The 19,569-nt window shown below is 38.2% G+C and overlaps 1 protein-coding gene across 7 annotated transcripts in view; it reads left to right on the forward strand.

Annotated features, from left to right (window-relative positions):
* Pag1 (phosphoprotein membrane anchor with glycosphingolipid microdomains 1) overlaps window positions 1–19,569 on the forward strand; it is a 127,821-nt gene that overhangs the window by 73,443 nt on the left and 34,809 nt on the right. For all 7 annotated transcript variants that reach the window (XR_007109004.1, XM_047554667.1, XM_047554682.1 and 4 more), the window contains one exon: window positions 4,492–4,581. The gene's annotated coding sequence lies outside the window, so the exon portion shown is untranslated. The remainder of the gene's footprint in view (window positions 1–4,491; window positions 4,582–19,569) is intronic.

Here is a 19,569-nt window from a genome sequence, read left to right on the forward strand (position 1 = left end):
CATGTAGAAGAAGAAAACCAGAAAATGGAAGTATCAGCCCCCAATTTGTCTCTTCCTGCTTTCTCTCTTTCCTTGCCATTTGTTCCTCTTGCCTGTCATGTCTTTCCCTCCTCAAATCTGATTTCTTTTCTGGTCAAAGCAGGAAATACTTATGGTGGAATGTACTCTTCATCCCATGGAGCATGTCACTAATCACACTTTCTCTGAGCCTAACCCACAGTGGAATATTGCTCAATGCTGGCTGAATTTGTTTGTTGAATTTTAACCTCCCACGCTGAGATGGTATTGTCTCAGTCTGATTACAGGGATGAATATCGTTGCATTCCTAGTAGTCTTTTGCCATCCAGATGCAGGGTCTGGCATCCCAGTAATGATGCCCAGGATTCCATGGTAGTTGGATATGCCGTGTATCAGCTCATTCTATTCCTGTGTTTCTGGGTACTGAGCACTGAATGAATCACAGGGCCTTAGAGACAGTAATCACTCTACTTGCTAATTAAGTAAATTAATTTTTTAAAAAATCAAAGTAGACTCAAGGATATTGCTCTAACAAAGCCACTCTTACTCAAAGTCCCTATAGACGAAGGAGGGAGTAGGATTAGGTCACTCATCCCACCACCACTATGTTTCCAACATGCAAATGTCATCCACGTAATCACTATCTTTCATGTTACAGCAGAAATAAACAGAACACAAGCCAACCTATGCCAGATTCCCTTCATAATTAAGGACATCCTCCATCCTACAGAGTCCTGTCTCTGAGAAACACTGTTAAATTTAAGCTGGGAATAGAAGTAATGTCAGCAGGGGCTCAGACTAGGCCATCTGTCAGGTGCAGATCTCATCCATCATGGTCCCAGTGGCCCAGAAATTAAACTCTATTTCATTTCCTCTGTGTGACGTTAGTCAGAATAGACCCATAGATTAGTTGGGTAACCACATCATGAACTCCCAGAATGCCCTTGTTTAGGTCTTCTTATGAATTTCACCATCAGTGGTGGGAACCTGCTAACAGCCCTCACGAAAGCTGTCGATGAGATAGATGTAGAACTTGACTTTCTTCTGACTTAGTATATGCAGGTGGGGGGATCAGTCATATTGAGTAGGTAGCTGGTTTCAGAAGTCATAAAATTCCATACGGTAGAAAAATTAATATTGAAAGCATGAGGTTTCTGCTTGATTAAATCAATAATCTTTACAGTGATGAACTCCTATCTACATGTAGAGGTAGTCAGGCAGATTAAAGGGGACCTGAAGGAGCATTTGGTCCATGAGGAATTATACTCAGGTGGTATCAGTCAGAACATGATAGATTTCAGTGGAGCTAGTTGATCTGCTTCAGTGCCACAACTCCAGCAAACCAGCTAGAATTACACTTGGGTTTGCCACATTTCTTGAAGACTGATCTGGAACATGATTGATCTTATGATGTCCACATCCCTTGGATTTTGTTTGTTTGTTTGTTTTTTGGTAAGAACTGTACTGAGATACAATTCACATACCATACAATTCATTCATTTAAAGGATGCAATTTAATGGGGTTTAGTATAGAGTTGTGCAGTCATCAATTTAGCACATTTTTATCACCCCTTGGCTGTCATCATCTCCCTCTCTCCCCATTTCCTCCAGCCCTAAGCAACCACTAATTCACTCTTCATCTCTATGCATTTGCCCATTTTATTTCTTAGAAAAGAGATCGTATAATATATGGGTTTTTCCCCTTACTGTGTGTTCTGCATTCAGAATACATCTGTGCTGAACTACGTGTCAGTGCTTCATTCCACTTAATGACTGAATAATATTCTTTAGTGTGGTTATAACAAATTTTGTTTATCCACTTGCCATTGGATGGGCATTGGGTTGTTTCTGCTTTTCAGCTATTCTGAATAATGCTGCTGTGAACATCGGGTACAAGTTTTTGTGTTCGTAAATTTGAAGTTTCTCTTGGTGTATAACTGGGAGGGAACTGTTGAGTCAAATGACAATTCTGTACTTAACAGTGATGAAGAACTGCCCGGTGATTGTCAAAGTGGCTGCATCGTTTTATACTCTTAGCAACAGGGTGTGAGGGTTCTGATTTCTCCATAGCCTCCCTGATGCTTGTTATTATCTTAGACGTTTTTATTTTACCTGTGCCAGTGGGATATCTCCTTGTGACTTTGATTTGCATTTCCTTTTTGGTGATATGATTTTGAGCAACTTTGCATGTCCTTTATCTTTCTTTTTTTTTTTTTTCATTCTTTTTTTTTTTTTTTTGTCACTGGGGATTGAACCCAGCTATGCTGTACCACAGAGCAACATCCTCAGTCCTTTTTATTTTTTATTGTGCTTTTATTTCAAGTTGCTAAGGGTTTTGCTATATTGCTGCTTCTGTCCTCGGACTTTCGCTCCTCCTACCTCAGCCTCCCAAGTCGCTGGGATTACAGACGTGCACCACTACACCCAGCTCTTTGCATGTGCTTATTGGCCATCTATACATCCTTTTTGGAGAAGTGTCTATTCAGATCTTTTTTTTTTTTTTCTTTTGTTGCATGTACCTTTGGGGTCACACTAAAGCTTCGCTGCCAAAATTCAAACTCATGAAGATTTACCTCTATTTCCTTCTAAGAGTTTTGTAGTTTTACTGCTTACATTTAGGTATTTTATCCATTTTATGTGAACTTTTTCAAATGGTCTAAGGTAAGGTTCCCACTTTATTCTTTTGCATATGGCTAGTCAGTTATCCAGCAGCATTTGTTGAAGTGACGATTCTTTCCCCATTGAACAGTTTTGGTACCTTTGTCCAAAAAAAAAAAAAAAAAAAAAAAAAAAAAATCAACTCACCATGTAATTAAAGGAATATGAATATGTGGGTTTATTTCTGTGGAGACTGAATTCTGTCCCATTGATCTGTATGTCTGTCTTTATGAAACTACCCCAACTGTCCTGATTACCTCATTTCCTTGGAATATTTTTAACCCATGAAATGTCTATTTTGAAAATGCAAAAGTTTTTTTAAATCTAGCTCTTTATTCATATCTCATAATAGGACAAAAACCTACTGAGTTATTATTCTAACATATATTAATAAGATCTGATATTTTAAGAAAAATATTTAATTTTTTTGCAACCATTTGATTTGGATAATTAAAACTATCCAGCTAACTAATTCAAGAGAGTTCTCTGGGATTGACCATTAACATAGAAAACTGGAGAGGTTTACAATCGGAATCCACATCTAAATACTGAGTGGTGGGGGTTTGGAAGGGGGTTTGATTTGAAATCTAATGAAAACGCAGAACAATGGCTTCAGAGCGCCCTGATCTGTCAAGCACTTCTCCCAGTGAAGCCCTGTCCTCCTACTTTGCATGATTGACAGTAGAAAGACCTGCAGTCAGGTTGGAGGCAGACAGCCCATGATTGTGTGTGTTGTTCTGATCTTTTTAGATTTATTTTGAAAAATAAGAAAATAATAATGTAGCTGAATGCAATGGCAAACAAGGCAGCATTTCCCACTTGATAACTGGCAGGGAAACAAGAGATGCACCTTCAGATAATATAAATAATCTGCTGACTCTGGAAGAAAGCAGCACTCAGTCTGAGATGATAATACAGCTGAGAGAACATCAGTAGATGCAAATCTGGAAGCCTCATGTTCTACTCAGTGTTTTATATTGAAAATCAGGAGTTGAGCCTCAGTGTGCTAGTCATGGAGAGGGTCTGGATCTTAGTCCTCCACAGGATATTCTCCTTTACAGTGTGAACGCATTCCTTCCTTCCTTCATTCATTCCATCCACCCCTGTCCCCTCCTCCCTCTCACCAGCATCTGTCATGGTATATTTACACAAAGTAAACATTCAGTGCAGGAGATGCTTTATGGAAAGAGAACCAGAGAGGAATCAGGAATGGAGGAAGGGCTGGGAAAAAGTTGAGCCAAACCACAGACAGGATTGAGAGCTGACAGATCAGAGGGAAGACAGTCTCCTTCATGTACATGTCTTCCCCATTTCCAGGGCAGAATGAAGAAATGACCTGGGATTAGATCTACGAGTCATTCAGATCATACCATTCACCCATCTCCCTTGATTAAGAAATTTCCAGAACTGAATTACAGCTTACCTTGCCATAGATAGCTTTCATAAATGGCTCTTTTCAAAGAAATCACTTGGTTTTTAGCTCAAATTCAGATAAGTTATTCAAGCATGAATATTACTATAATAACAACAGATTTATTTGTTATAAACTTGGAAAAATATTGAAAATGCAAGTAAATTAATTTGTATTTGATCAAACACTGACTTGGCCACTATTATAAAGTTTTATATTCATTCACTGCTCTTTGTAGTTGTGGCTGTTCAGAGGTTAAAACTTTGCGTTTACTTAGGTTAGGAAGGAATATAAAGCTCAATGTTTGGTATAAAAACACCAACGTTTTTATAGTGAACAGGACAAGGGTCTTTCACAGTCAGTGTCCATTTGTTTTTTTGTTCTAACTTTCTTTTTGGTTGTAGGCCAAGAAAGAAGAGTCTCGCCACAACAACGTTTCAAAGGGACACGTTGCCAGAATTTGTAATACTTTTTTGGACAAACATCACTCCAAGGTAAATATTACCATTGTACCAATTAGGGGCACGGCATTAGAATTTTCAGATTGCAGTGGTGCAGCACAAAGGTCTAATTGTTTAGTCTAATACAGACCTAGGGTGATGTGAGAGGAGAAAGAGAGAAAAAAGCCAAGCTGTTGGGGTGTCCTGCAGCCTTTGCTAAATGTGTTACCAGGAGAATGCCATCAGAATCTGGAAGCTTATTGGGCTGGACTGCAAATGTGTGGGAAAGTGAGGGAAGGGGAAGCTGGACTTTTTTCTGTTGCAGATATTCATGAAAAACAAAAGCCAATGTAGTTTGATTATAAAAATCGCACTTCTACTTTTATGAGGTAATTCCCCTGAAGGTTAACTAGAATAAATACTGTATTCATATCACGAGACAGAAAAACCTGAATCATCATATTTTACACTAACTGAAACTTACAAATAAGGTAGAGTTTAAGGAAACCCATGTTCTTCTATGAAAACACCATTTCTCTGGTTTACAAAAAAATACTTCATGGGTTTCTTGTTTTTAGAAGATCATATACTTAATGTCTCTTGTGAGAAGGGAGAGAGTGTGTGAGAGAGACGGATAGACAGACAGATACTGATACCAAAGAGAAATCTGTCAGCATCATGTTGTGTATCAGAGGACTTGCTCTAGGTTCTTTATGAATCATGAGCTTAGCAGGAATCAAGGCTTAACAAAAGCAACTGAATTCATAGCTCCAGAATTCATGAATTAGTTGCCAAAATTTTAACACAAATTGCTGTGTCATTTCTGTGAAATTCCCCTGTTGTTGCTCAGTTTGTAGCGAAAAGCTGTTTGTGCTAAGCCCTGAAACTTTATCTGATAAAATGCCTCCTTCTTTCCTGATAAAGATGTTTACATACCCATATACACAGAAAACGCAGAAACACATGATCCGATTTAAAAGAAAATGTGCTTGTCAGATTTCTCTGTTTAGAAGTTAATATTTAATTGCCATTCTTTATTCCTTAGTGTTCTAGAAGGCAATCTCAGATGGCAAAGGAAGAGTTTAGTTTTCCTCCTCAGCCCTCATCCTGGTTATTCTCTTCTGAAAAGCTTGGGTAGGGGAACGTAGGCTGTACATTAGAGGAGAATTTTGTGACACTATTCATTCTGTGTTCTGACAGAGAGGACATTGTTTGCTCACTGTAATAGGCCTGGCAGGAATCTGTGCTGTGCATACAGAATGGGAAAATAGCAAAGCAGTGGGAAATCTAAAAATGCTAAGGAATAGATCAGCTTAGGGATTTTTTAAAGTATATTTTAATAGCTTCTCATTACTGAGATGCAAGTCATAATTTGGAGAAATAGTTTTCCTTTCAGCCAATTCCTTTCTTCACATTGCATTATGCATGTATTACATGAGAAAGGTCTTTAAGAGAGCAGTATGCCTATCTAAATACTGTACTAACGAGAATGAAAATCATGCAAGTTTAGAAATACTCTGTGAACATACCAGACTACTTTAACATTGCTCCTTGTACATTTGCATCCATGTTGGTATAAATGACTTATGCCCACTATCTTATGATTCATAGGAGCATGTGTGTGCTTCCTAAGATAAGAGAAAAAACACATTTAAAGACATGCCATGCAGTAAGAGGTACATTTCTAGGGATAGTATGAGAGGGAGCCACACCCACAACATCCAGAACTATAAAGGCAAAACTGCAAAAGCAAAGGTTTAAAGCACTGTGCAAACCCTGGAGTGGGAACTAGGCAGAAATATAAACATGATGGAGCCTGGTGTTTCTGTTTCTTAAAGTTGTGTGTCCACATCAATCCCCAAGCATAGGAATTTCACAATGTACTGGTGTGCGATAACCCCAGGTATCTGAGGACTGTGTGTGTCCATCCTAGACTCTCCCTGGTGAGCTGATAACACAGTCAAACGAAACACAGTATGTATCAGTTGCAGAGAAATGCTTAAAATAACAGCCTAGAACTTTTCCTCTTTTCTCATTTTATAATCCACTAAGATTATTATAGGATGATAATTACCCTTGTCTAAAATGCAAGATATCAAGACATTAGTTAATAAAAATAACATCTATTTGATATTGTGACATATTAAATACAGCTTGAAACTTACATAATTATTCCCCAAGTCAAGAATATATGCCACAATTTCAAAAATTGCCTGCAAGTCATACATTTCATTTAAAAATGAATTTAAAGTAAATTAAGTAACTCATGACCTAAGTTGGAAAAACTCAAAATATAATAAAGTTTGTATTTAAGTGAACGTGGTAATAAAATTAATAACTTACCTAAAATTGAATAATTTTACTTAAGTCACTTATGTATTATAAAATCCATAATAGATATTTTCATTATTTCGCATTGCAAAATTTTAACCCAGCAAATCAACACAGGTGACACATTTAATAACACTAAGAAAAAAATGTAATTATTTGGATTCCATTTAAGTGAGATCTTGCCCTTTTTGAGTACATAACTGCAGTTGGATAGTATGAGGATTGTTCAGTTGTGGAAGGAAGATTGAAGATCAGTGGGATAGTCAGTTGATTGGAAGAAAATGTCACAAAGCCATTCTTACTGTGCTTCACTCTATGTCACAGATCTCCTGTTGTTTCCTGCCCTAATCATCACTTCTTCAAGTAAATGCTGGCCTTAACTATCTCACATAAATCCCTGTATTATTTATGTTCTCTTTGCAAGACATAAAAAGATTTGAAATACCAATCATCAATCAATGGCACTTCCCCATTTAATGTTCTCTTGACCACGAAAGGTTATTTCTTCCTAAGAAGTCCTGTTTTTCTTAATCCATTAAAATTTGAGTTTAATTTTAATCTCCTCATGTTCCTGGATATTGGGGTCTTATTTATATCACCTTGTTAGATGGGTTTATTAGTATTCAAGTTCTGACTTTACTATTCACTTTCATTACTATAAATAAATTTTATATCTAGTATTACATCCAAACAGAGCTAACAAAATTCAAAGTAATCTCAATCTGCATCATTATTTTCCAGCAATACTGATGTTCCTTGACTGTTCCAATTGTTTATCTAAAAGCCCAACTGTCATCTGAATAGCTCCTATTTAACAAAACTTTAGTAAATGCCGAAAGAAGCAGTTCAATGAATATGATCTAAACAAAAAGAAAAAGAAATACACATCAATGAAGTATCTTTCACAATTCATTAATTGAAGTAAGCCACAGCATTTCTCTAAATTGCAACTAGCTTTCAGTTTCAAACTTTGGAAGAACAAGTCATTTGTACTAGGAAGTAGATGCTAAAGAACTGTTTGGCAACTTGAACATTTTTAGCGTTTGAATCTCCCTATTTATAGTACAGCATCAGGCAGAGTAAAATGTTTGGCATTTCTATAAGGGATGCAAACGCTTTAACATTCTCTGTTGTGATCTAACAATTCATTGCAGAGTAAGATAAATCAGTCTTGTTTGGAAAATGTTTTACATAAATATTGGCAAGGAAACTATCACTGAATCTCTATGGGTTTTGAAAATGCAAACTTCCCTAAAGTAAATGATGGCAAATTGCACCACATTACTATGGTTTTATGTGAACTGCCTGTTACTACTTTAAGTTCTCACATTACTCTACCCCATTTCTTGCTTTTTAGTTGTCGTTATTCCATGTTAAAATCAGAGACCACATGGCCAGGTCTTTCCAAATGTCACATTATTTTTAACCAAACCTCTTATCCCAATGTATTTCTCATTATTAAAATTCTAAATCTCTTCATTAACATATGCCCTTTTCTTTTATGTTAGAGAACATGAGAACAGTAATTTGTAGGATTTTGGCCTTGATTGGCTTCAAAGTAGAAGAGAAATATTCATGTTCCTTTTCTCTCTCTGTATGTGTGCATGTGCATGCTGGTATCTCTCTGTTTCTCTCTTTCTCCTTTTTCCTCCCTCTCAATAATGAAAATTAGGGCAAACTAAAACTAAATGTAATATGGCATCCTAGATGGAATCCTAGAACAAAAGAAGGACATTAGATAAAAACTAAGAAATCTAAACCAAGTTTGAACCATAGATAATAATTGCCAATATTGGTTCATTAATTATAACATACTATTGTAATATGTTAAAAATAGACTACAAAAAATACAGTAAATGTATTTTTAACCAGTGTATTAAATTACAACAGTTGACTTTAGCCTGTTTATAATAAGAATTAGGGTAGAAAGTGATAATTTCTCCCAGTGCCAAAATCCTGAACACAACCACCTATAGCAGAAGTTGGCAAATCTAAATACTTGGCAAAATCTGGGGATTAAATCCAGCTGTACCACCATTTTTGCAGGACTGGAATACTCTTCACCATTATCTTCCAGATGCCCCTATAGAGGCAAGAGGAGGGAGCATCAGTCAATCAGGGCTGGATTCCCAGTCACTGGGGCAGTGTTGGGGGCATTGCCTGACCTCTCTGAGTCTTGTTTTCCCTATCTTGGAAGTCAGAAGGTCAAACCAGATTTTTCTCCTGGGAAACCTTTGACTTGGATAATTCTCATTCTGAATATGAGTTGGAGGTCCTTAAAATTACAGTTACAGAATTTATTGAGAATGAAATTTTGGCATTAAAGCATTTGCATGCCTTAACATAGCTTATAACAAGATTATTTGTCATTTTTCAATGCTTGAATAGTATCAGAAATAATTAATCCTGAAAATAACACTATTGTCATGTCATTTATATACTAGGAAGATGAAGTCTGTTCTTTTGAAACTCACATCCTAAATCTGAACCCCAAATCACTTTAAAATATTGTACCTTGACTTACAATAAAGTATTTTTATTCATGTGTGTACATTTTCAGAGAAAGATTTTTAAGCTAATATACTTTTAGATTGTACACTTAAGTGCATTTTAGTTCCCATGTATTATTTAATGTAATCTGTAGTATTCTGTGTTTTTTAATTTAGGTCAGTAAAATTTTGAGTATCTAATAATGTTTAAGGCTTGTAAGACATTTAATACCCTGCCAAGTGTTCGTATTATGCCTGTTGAGTTGATCATCAGGAAGTTGCTCATCTGATAATTATTTCTTAATTCCTTTTGAGTCAGTCGTCGTCTATTATAAGAAATTATTTTCCAGCTATAGTATTTCAGTGCTGGATTTTGATTATAGGTACATGAAAAAGAAGGTTTATTTAGGACTGTCTTTAAAGTTAAATCCAATCATAACCATTTTACTGGTGGAATATTCTGGGGAAAGTTTGAGCAGCAATTCTCAACTTTGACTATTTAGTAAAATTACCCAAAGGACTTTTTAAAGTCCCCATGTGCAGGCTGTACCCTCAGACTAATTAAATCAACCTCTGGAGGTGCTTTTTTGTTTTTTGTGGGTTTTTTTTTCTTTTTCGTTTCATTGTCTTTTTTGTTTTGTTTTATTTTGTTTGTGGTTTTGTGGGGTTGGAAAGAGGGAGGAAGAGAGAGAGAGAAAGAGATACAGGGTCTCACCAAGTTGCTGAGGCTGGCTTCAAACTCATGATCTTCTCTCTGCTTAGCCTCCTGAATAGCTAGGATTACAGGTGTTTTTTTAAAGCTCCCAAACTGCTACAAGTGTGCATCCCAAACTAAGAAAACTCCTAGCCTAGAGAAAGTAGAAAAACCTCCAGAGACAGCCTTTTCCTATTGGAACTTTGCTACTCTTTGTGCTTGGGTGGCTTGAGGGGCCATGAAACCACTTAAAGGAATATATTTTCAAAGGGAAAACAAAGCAGCATGTCACTTGCCCTAAATCTCCATCCAGCAATAACCAGGAGAGTTTGTCCTGATTTTGAAAGCATTTAGGAAAAATGCTCTGCATGTCTCAATGCATGATGTTTGCTTTGGCTTCTTCTTTGCTTGACATCTTATTTTACGTACAGGCTCAATGGGAATGAACATCTATTGAGCACACCTGCTAAGTATTGGGCCCTGTGCTCAACATTGCTCTAATTCACAGCCAGACAAGATAGAAGATATTCCCTCCAAAATAAAAGTAAAGAGTCAGAGTTCTGTTACATTAGAAAAAGCTTACCTCTGTGTAATTGAATATTTAGTCACCTATCCATTCATTCATTCACTGACATTTGTTGAATACATGAGATATTCAAAAAATAAGTTTGGTGAAATGCTACAAAAGTACAAAGAATCTCTTACACAAAAAGTACAATAGATACCCCTTGTCCGTTGCTTCAGCACAAGCCTAGTAGTTTTCAATGACCATTTAACTCTGTGGTGGGCAGTTCAGGCTGGGCTCAGCTGGTCTCCCTTGTGAGCAACCCTGCTCAGGGAGGTTTGGCTTTGCTGATCTTGGCTGGGATCCTCACATGTCTGGGGGCTTTAGTTGAGACAGACGGGCGGCCCAAGCTCTAGTCCTTGTGGTCTCAACCCTCAGCAAGGCCAGCTCTGGCTTGTTAAAGAGGTCGAGTTAGGTTTCTGGAAAATGAATGGCAACATGCAGCATACCTTAGGCCTTATCTCAGAACAGCACATTGTCACCTCTGCCACGTTTCTTGGCCAATGCAAATTACAAGGCCAGTTTGGATTCAGCAGGTGGGAAAATAGATCTCTCATCTTTTGATACAAAGTGCCAAAAAGTCACATTGCAAAGAACAAGGATGAAGGAAGGAGTGAGCAATTGCAGTTATTTTTGCAATCAACCACAAGGTGGAAAATTTTATCTTGGGACATTAAGGAAGATTCTTTCAAGGTGGTTACATTTGAGCAGACTTCAAAGATATAAAATAGTGGAAAGTGCATTTCAGGTACAGCAAGAGTATGAGCAAGACCATCAAATTGCAGTTTCATTAGTGAAATACAAAATAGGAATTGTTAGCTCCCTGAATGTAGGAAATGTGTCTAGCCCAACATGGAACATGGATGGAAGGCACTCCATATGTACTTCATATTTAGATAAAAACAGGGGAGTGACGTAAGAGCATGAACCCTTAAAGCAGATGTGGTAACCTGATAGCTTTACCATTTACCAACTTCTTGAGCTCGGCAAGTTCCAGGGCCTTTGTTTAGTAAGTGAGGTTAACAATGCTTATGTGCCAGGTGTCTTTGCTATGTAACAAATCAGTCCACAATTTTATAGCTTAAAAGCAATAGATTTTATTTGCTTAGCTCCTGCTTCAGTGGTTTCCTAGTTTGGACTGGCTTAGCTGGGCAGGTTTTCTCAGTTAGGCTCATGGATGAGTCTATGGTCAGTTTGCACTCTGCTTTGTGTCTCTGCCTCTGGGACTGCTTGACCTTTGGGAGACAGCAAGGGCAACTGGGATGCCTGTCTCATCGTCTAGTAGGCCAGACTGGGCTTATTCACAGAGGGGATTGGTAAGCTTCCAAGAGTGAGAGGGAAGCCTGCAAAGCTTATGGGTAGGTTCAGAATTAACACACTATGGCCTTCTGCCTTCCACGGACCAAAGAGAGTCACAAAGAGAGTATTTCTTGCTGAAAAGAGCTACAGTTAAATTACAGTAAGTTTGGGTACAGGGAGAGGAAGGTTTATGGTTATCCATGCAATCTTCTGCTCCTACCTATGGCCCACAGCAGTCCTGTGAAAAGCAAGTTAGATATAACTTGATTTTTTTAGGCAAGGCACCAAGTTCAGAAGTACCTGGCAAATCGTGCATGATCAACTTATGCTTATATATATTAAAAATCAGATTTTCAGTCAGATTCTTTAATTGCTTACTTTCAGAGAATATCAGATGAGCCTCCAGATGCTACTCAGGAAGGTTGAATGGTATACATTCTCTCCCTGTTGCAGAAAGGTGATAGAAATAGGGACAAGTTTATGATCTATGAGTGCATGAGTATCTTGGCTTAGAATCCAGATGCCATCACCTGACAAGGTTGACAGAGCCTGGCATAGCACTGAGTAAGGGGTCAACACAAGAAAAGGACCAGAGCAGTAAAGTACTCTATTTCAACTCCAGAAATATTAAAGGCTTTTTGTAAGGGGTAAGAACCTATTTCAAAACCTATGCAAAGAATGACAATCTTAATAAATCTTCATTGATTTCTTTCAGCACTATAAGTATTTTCATAAAACCAGCTAAGTCCCATGTAGTTCCAAATTGATCCATAAATTGTTCTTGAATGTCATAAATTGCATTCAGTGGAGATTTACTTGGCAGCTAGAACATCTCTAATCAGTGATGTGAACTGAATCAAAAAAATACCTGTCTTTTTTGAAATAAATAGAACATCAAAAGTTATTTTTAAATGTGTAGGGTAGAATAATAGGCAGTGTTCTTTGAGGATGGTGCCTGCTTTTTACAAAAATGGCACTTTCATTGGAATTCCTTAAAGCAATCTCAGATGTTCATTGGGCTGTGCCTCTCTCGACTCCAACCTGTTGACTCCTTTAACAGTGAAGACATCAAAGAGACATGTGTCCCCTGCTTGTATGAGATTTTCAAACACTGAGTTCTCATTGTCCTGTAGTACCTCTGACAATTTCAGAAAGTTCTTGTGCAGTGATAAAACCGGCGTCTTGCATCCTATCTCTTTTATTTTCTTCTCTGAGCAACAAGAGGAAGCTATTGAAGCCATAAACCTCAAAAACCTCATAAGTTCCTTATTGTGTCAATAATGATCATATAATACCACTTAGGTTTACATAGCTGTTCTATCACATTTATAGTTATTAGATTGCTAACAACAGCACAAATATATAATTCCAGAAATTGAGATAATCAGAAAGGAAAAAAGGATATAGGTTAAAATGTCCAAGAAACCTGACACAAACAGTTCTGCTGAGAGTATTGCTTCTGCTTTTAAAGGTCACTGGTGGCGTCTGTAATCACTGTCCTGCCTCACTCAAACACATGTGAACACAGGTCAGTCTTTCTAGAAAGGCATTAGTACCTTTGCTGTAAAGAATAAACAGTTCATTTTGAACACTCAGTGTTTGTTTTTGAAATATATCTTATGGACCATGTAATGAAGTACCTACCATGGTACCGAGAATACAGTAATATGTATTTATAGGCTTGACATGCCTGCATTCACAGGCCTGAGAATGATTTCTGGTTTATGAAATTTGTGTTGGCAAGGAAAGTGGTTTCTGTTGATACCGATAGACCATCTGGGGCTTCATAGTCTAAACTTGATGACTCTATTTATGCATAGATCTTTGAGGGGAATTCCATATTTTTGACATGTGTTTGCAAAACTAGAAGTTGTATACAGATTTATGAGCCTAGGATAAGAGAATTTTACCCTTGCGTGCCCTGCAAATATTTTTAAATTACTTCAGTGATTTTTCTTAATAAGTAAGAAAATAAGTGATAATCTCCTAGGTTAGATCTCAGAAATCCCTGAACAGCCTAAGATTTTTAATATTTTTAATATGGTAAAGAATTTATATTAAACATTTTACATTAAGCACCGAACATCTAAAGTGGTTGGAAACCCTACACAGATGAAAGCCATCCACATATTTAGTAAGCTTAATCTGTTTCGTCTTCAGTTTTTAAACAACTAGTAAAACATAAGTACTGGTTCTATTCTGCACCTCTGCAGTGTTTACATGGTTCTCACAGGTCAACACTGTCCTAGACGCCCCCATTCTTTCACTCTTTGAAACTCTTGAACTACATCCCTTTTAGAGGATGTCATGTCTTTTTAAAAGAATGGCAGCCAAGACCCAAGGTGAGTGGAGGGAATCATGGTTGGCCCAGCCCCACTCCTCTGTTACTCCCCAATCATGAAGTTGAAATCACCATTTTCCTTATTTTTGTGCCAGGGTTTTTTTTTTTTGGGTGGGGCTAAGGGAAAAAAGAAAAAGAAAAACAGAATAAGTAGACCATGTCTTTCAATAAAAATGGGATAGATGGTGTTTCTTTGCAAAAGGGAAGAAAGATTAATATCCACCTGGCCTGCCCCCATGTGCACTGGCTGCCAGGCCCCTGCAGCTTCAGGGTTCATGATGGTAGTAGCTGTCTGATGTGTGTCCTCCTGGCTTATGGCAAGAACTTCACTTTGCAGAACCACATTTCTACGAATACAAGTGTATCATGAGGAAGGAACATAGAGTGTGGTTTGTAAGGCGGAGCGGACTGTTTCCTGGGCTAGCTGTGCGTCTCAGGCAGCCATTGAATCTCTCTGTCCTATTGATTCTTCATTTGTAAAACACCCATAATGATTTAAAAACAAAAACACCAACACATACACACACACACACACACAGACCCCATTTCTTACAAGATTTTCAAGTTCCTCACAAAGGAAAATCTGTGAAAATGCTTGATAAACTGAAGCTTTACACAAAACTAAAATAGTTGTTATGAATTGGAGCCGGGTGGTGGTAGTGACCGGAGAAGGCTCTTGGGTCTTTGTAGGCGAGTAAAAGATGAAGGTTAGGGAACTCAGCCTGAGCATGTGGTGACATCTCAGCAGAGCAGGATTTCCCTTTTCTGTTCAGCTCCTCAGCCCTGCGTGTTCACTGTGGCGTTCCATCATCCCAGTGTCATTGACAATTCTGTTAGTACCTTTTTCTTATAGTGCCAAGTCAGTCCGATACAAATCCATATCAGTCAATCCATATCAGTTTGAGGAAATAGTTCTGTGAAACTTTGAACTTGAAAGTTCATAAAATAATTGTCTACTACTAGATAATCAGAAGTATTTGATCATTTATAATCATGGGCATTGGGGAAAGCACATCATGCAAATGGGCCCTCCTTTCAAATGTAACTTCTTTTAAAACTAATGGTGAAAACAAACCAAGATCAAATCCTGATGAGGGTCTCCAGGTCCAGCAAGATTAAGCGTGTGCAACGGGAGGTGAGATTGCATGAACCACAAGATGAGATGATACAGTGTCCTGCTAACGCTATCTCAGGTTTTTGTGGTTTTTTTTTTTGTTTTTTTTTTGGCAGTGCTGGGAATTGAACCCAGGGCCTTGTGCTTGCAAGGCAAGCACTCTACCAACTGAGCTATCTCCCCAGCCCGCTATCTCAGGTTTGATTTCATGGTATGACTGCCACACAGTCTGGCCCTTGTGAGGAACATGAATCAAATATTAGGTGGACTAAGAAAATGAGGTGCTGTGAAAGAAGCCCAACAGCAGTGGGCAGTGACCTTGTGTTCAGAAGACTGCCCAACATCTGAGAAATGTGGAACTTCACTGGGGAAAGCCTGTGGTAGGGTTGGAGAAGTTCCCGAGGAGGAAGTAGCCACGATGGTAGACAGTGAGAGAGTGCAGTGAGTGGAGGGGGGAGGTAGGCAAAAGGCCACCAGCCTTCAGAGTTTGCAGGAGGTTGAAGGCTACTTTATATGGTTGCATTTTCTTTATTCCTTGATCAATGAGAAACTGTTAAAGGGTTTTAAGCAGTGGGCTTGGTGTGATCAGACTTTCGTTTTGAAAACATCTGTCTGGCAGAGGTTTAGAGAAGGGGCTGGAGAGCAGCAGGGTGAACGCAGGAAACCAGTAGGCTCCTGCAGTAGCCAAAGTGAGAGAGGGTGGTTTGGACCAGGGAGAGTGCTGGCTCTGGAGGTAGAGAGAAAGGTTAAGTTGAAGACCTGAATTTGAAAGTCATCTAAGGGATGACATTGAGGGGACTTGATGTTGCATAGACATGGAGGGAAGCTGAGAGAGTGTGGTAAATAGGATAACTTGGGATTTGCCCTAGAGCACCTAGCTAAAAGTGGCACCATTCACAGAGAGGGGGAAGATCCTGAGGCATAGGAAGATGGAGAGTCCAGGTGCAGCTCATGGAGGCTTGTGCTTCAGACCCAGATGTGGGGATGGAGGCAACCTGGTGGGAATTAAAGCCATTCTTGTGGGTAATACACATTTTCATTCAGGAAGATAGCATGGAGCAAAGTATGGAAAAGAGTCTAAGCCTGGGCCTTAAGGAGCTACAATAGGTCACAGCTAAGGAGAGGAACCAAACTCAGGGAGTATTCACTCAAATGCACAATTGCCATAGTCTGTCATCTTCCTCTTACCCATTTGTCTACCTTTTTAATTAATACTTGGATGATAATCATTATGGATAGTTATATAGGGGCCACATCTAAAATTTGGTCTGATATTTTTACACAGTTAGAAAGCTAAAAGTTTGTTCAAAAACTTTGAAATTATGTGCATGTGCGTTTACTGGCAGGGATAGACAAAATCTGTGATATTTGATCATTCAAGTGATAAATGTAACAAAGTCATCATAATAAAAGTCTGTCATTTCATGCTCACATTATAACTAGACTTTCTAGCTAGTGCCCATGACTTCCTATTGCATTGCACAACACAGTATCTGGTTGTGCCTCTTTCCACGATGTTAAGATTAACCACTAGAGCTTGGGAGACTGAAGCAGGAGGATCACAAGTCCAAAACCAGGGTCAGCAATTTAGCAAGGCCCTAAGCAACTCAGCAACACACAGTATCTGAATAAAAAATATAAAAAAGGGCTGGGTATGTCACTCAGTAGTTAAGCAGCCCTGGGTTCAATCCCCAGTACCAAAAAAAAAAAAAAAATTAACTACTGGGTTCAGAAGAATCTTCTTGTGTTAATAATATTACTCAATGTATATAAATGTACAGCTAGTATCTAATTATTTCTCATCAGTTAAATTCAAGTGATAAATTATAATCATAATATCAGAATCAACTCCTTTTAATAGAGTAAGATACAGATTCTTTAAGTATATTTTGAAATAAAATAAGATTTTACTAAATCAGCCAGGGAAGCAAGAGAAGGGACTAATAGTTATTGGAAATCTATTCTGGGTGAGGGCACTGGACTCTGCATGTTTGACAAGCTCCAACTGTAGCTGATTTCAATAGTGCTGTCAAATATACTTTTCTATATGGAATGGAAAACTGAAATACTGACGATATTGAATAGAGCGACATGCAAACATAGGCACTTGTTTGGAAAGCTGGCGAAGTGTGTTATCAATATGACTGAAAGCGCTAGTCTAGACCAAGCAGAAGCATCTCAAAATAGTGGTAGTGCCCAACTGTCTATGCCATATGTCACTAGGATTTGTCCTGAAGATATTACAACTGACTTTCTGGCCAGTTCTCTTAGTATCATGTGGTAATAATGGAAGGATAAGATTACTGACAAAAGATCCCAGACTGTAATGAATCCACTAACATTAAATGAATGTTTTTTGCAATGTAACTCCCATCTCAAGACAGACATGTGAAAAGAGACCCCAAAACTACCATGGCATACTGAGGGCCCTAGGCCAAATAAACATGGTGTTGTTCCCAATAAAGCAGTCTAAAAAAAAGCATCAACATAAGATTGGAAATGCAGTTTCAAACAATGTCTAGCTGCTGGGAATTGAAAGGAACAGCCAAGACTGCAAGATGTACAAAATGGAGAAGCTCATTCTGGCAGAAGCTTAGAGCCAACTAGAGGTCAGTGAGGCTCAGGATGCAAATTGCCTTCTCTGCAAAAGTGGCTGGCACTGTGGATCCAATTAAAATCCCAACATGTGCAGATTGCATGGAGAACTGTAGGTTAGAATTGCAATTGTGCATACTCATTTATTATCTAGTAACCATCAGTAGTTTCAACCTCAAAAGAATACAGGACTGTATTAATTTCTGTTCTTACTAAGACTGAAGAGATGTGCATTCATTCACTCTATCAGTGTTTTACTGGGTGTCTGCTACTGTATAGGTGCAGGAATTATAGCTGCAAAGACAACCTGTGCTCCTGGAAGTTATATTCTGTAGAGCACACATGCAACAATAAGCACAAAGACCAATATATAAGATGCTTTCAGCTAACAGGAAAAGAAGGCAGGGTAATGAGATGAAGACTGAGCTGGGAGTGGACAGCAGGCCATTGAGTGGATTGGTCAGAGAGAGCTCTGAGAACATGATGTTGCATCAGGACTAAAAAATAAGGATCCAGTTGTATGATGCCCTAAAGGATGATCATTTTAGAAAATAAACAACTAATATAAAAGTTCCAGTGTGAGGGTAAACCTAGCATGGTCAAAGGCTGGAAAGAAAAAGCCCACAGGAGGTCATGACCAAGGAGATAGGACCGACTAAGGCTGGAATGTTCAGGCCCACCTGGCCCATGATGATAATCTTCCAATGAATGTCAAGCTGAGCTGAACAAAGTATATAGTGTCCACTTAAACAATGAAGATCAATAGAAAAACTAAAATAACTTAAAGCATAAAGAAAAGTTATTGTCATAATATTGTGTCAATTTCTTCTATCCTCTTTACCTCTAAGAATTATGGATGATTTTGCAAGTGGATTGGTAACAGGTGTATTTTAGATCAGCTTTGACACACATCCCTGAAACAGTGGTATGTGAGCTTCACACCAATAACAGGTTGGGAGATTTAATATATTTCTTGTTGAAATTTTTATAGTAGAAAAACTTTTAAACCATGCTATTTCAGCTTCTTTAATAAATCATGAATAGTTATATAACTTTAAGTTTGCATTTTGAGGAATGCAGAGAAGATGTTGTAGAAATAATATAGCAGTTAAAAAATATGACTCAAACCTGCATCTGATGAATCTGAGTCTTTGTGTTTCACTCTCTGGAATAGACTGATGCTGGGCTCTAAGAATATAACACCTTCCCCGACTTAAATTGGTTCAGCTTATGTTTTCTCAGTTTTATGATGGTGAAAATGCAATGTGTTTTCAGTAGAAACTGTGCTTTGAATTTGTACCTTCTCCCAGGGGGACACATTGCTGGGCAGCAGCAGTAAGCCACCACTCCCAGTCAGCCACACCACCAACAAGGTGACAACCAACAACCCCCCTCACACAGTACCCTGTTTGATAGACAAGGGGTATTGAATGCCTTTTCAACTTAAGTATTTTTTATGAGGGGTTCCCTGGGACTGTAACCCCATCATAAGTCGGGGAACATCTGAGCAAACAGTTCGGTCAACATGATTCCTGGTCCAGACTTGTGGGGAAAGCAGAAAGATGAACGGTATCTGCTGTATATTGTCCCACCTTACTCACACCATTTCCCAAT

This window comes from Sciurus carolinensis, chromosome 1, assembly GCF_902686445.1.
Source record: "Sciurus carolinensis chromosome 1, mSciCar1.2, whole genome shotgun sequence".
In the NCBI taxonomy this organism is placed as follows: Eukaryota; Metazoa; Chordata; class Mammalia; order Rodentia; family Sciuridae; genus Sciurus; species Sciurus carolinensis.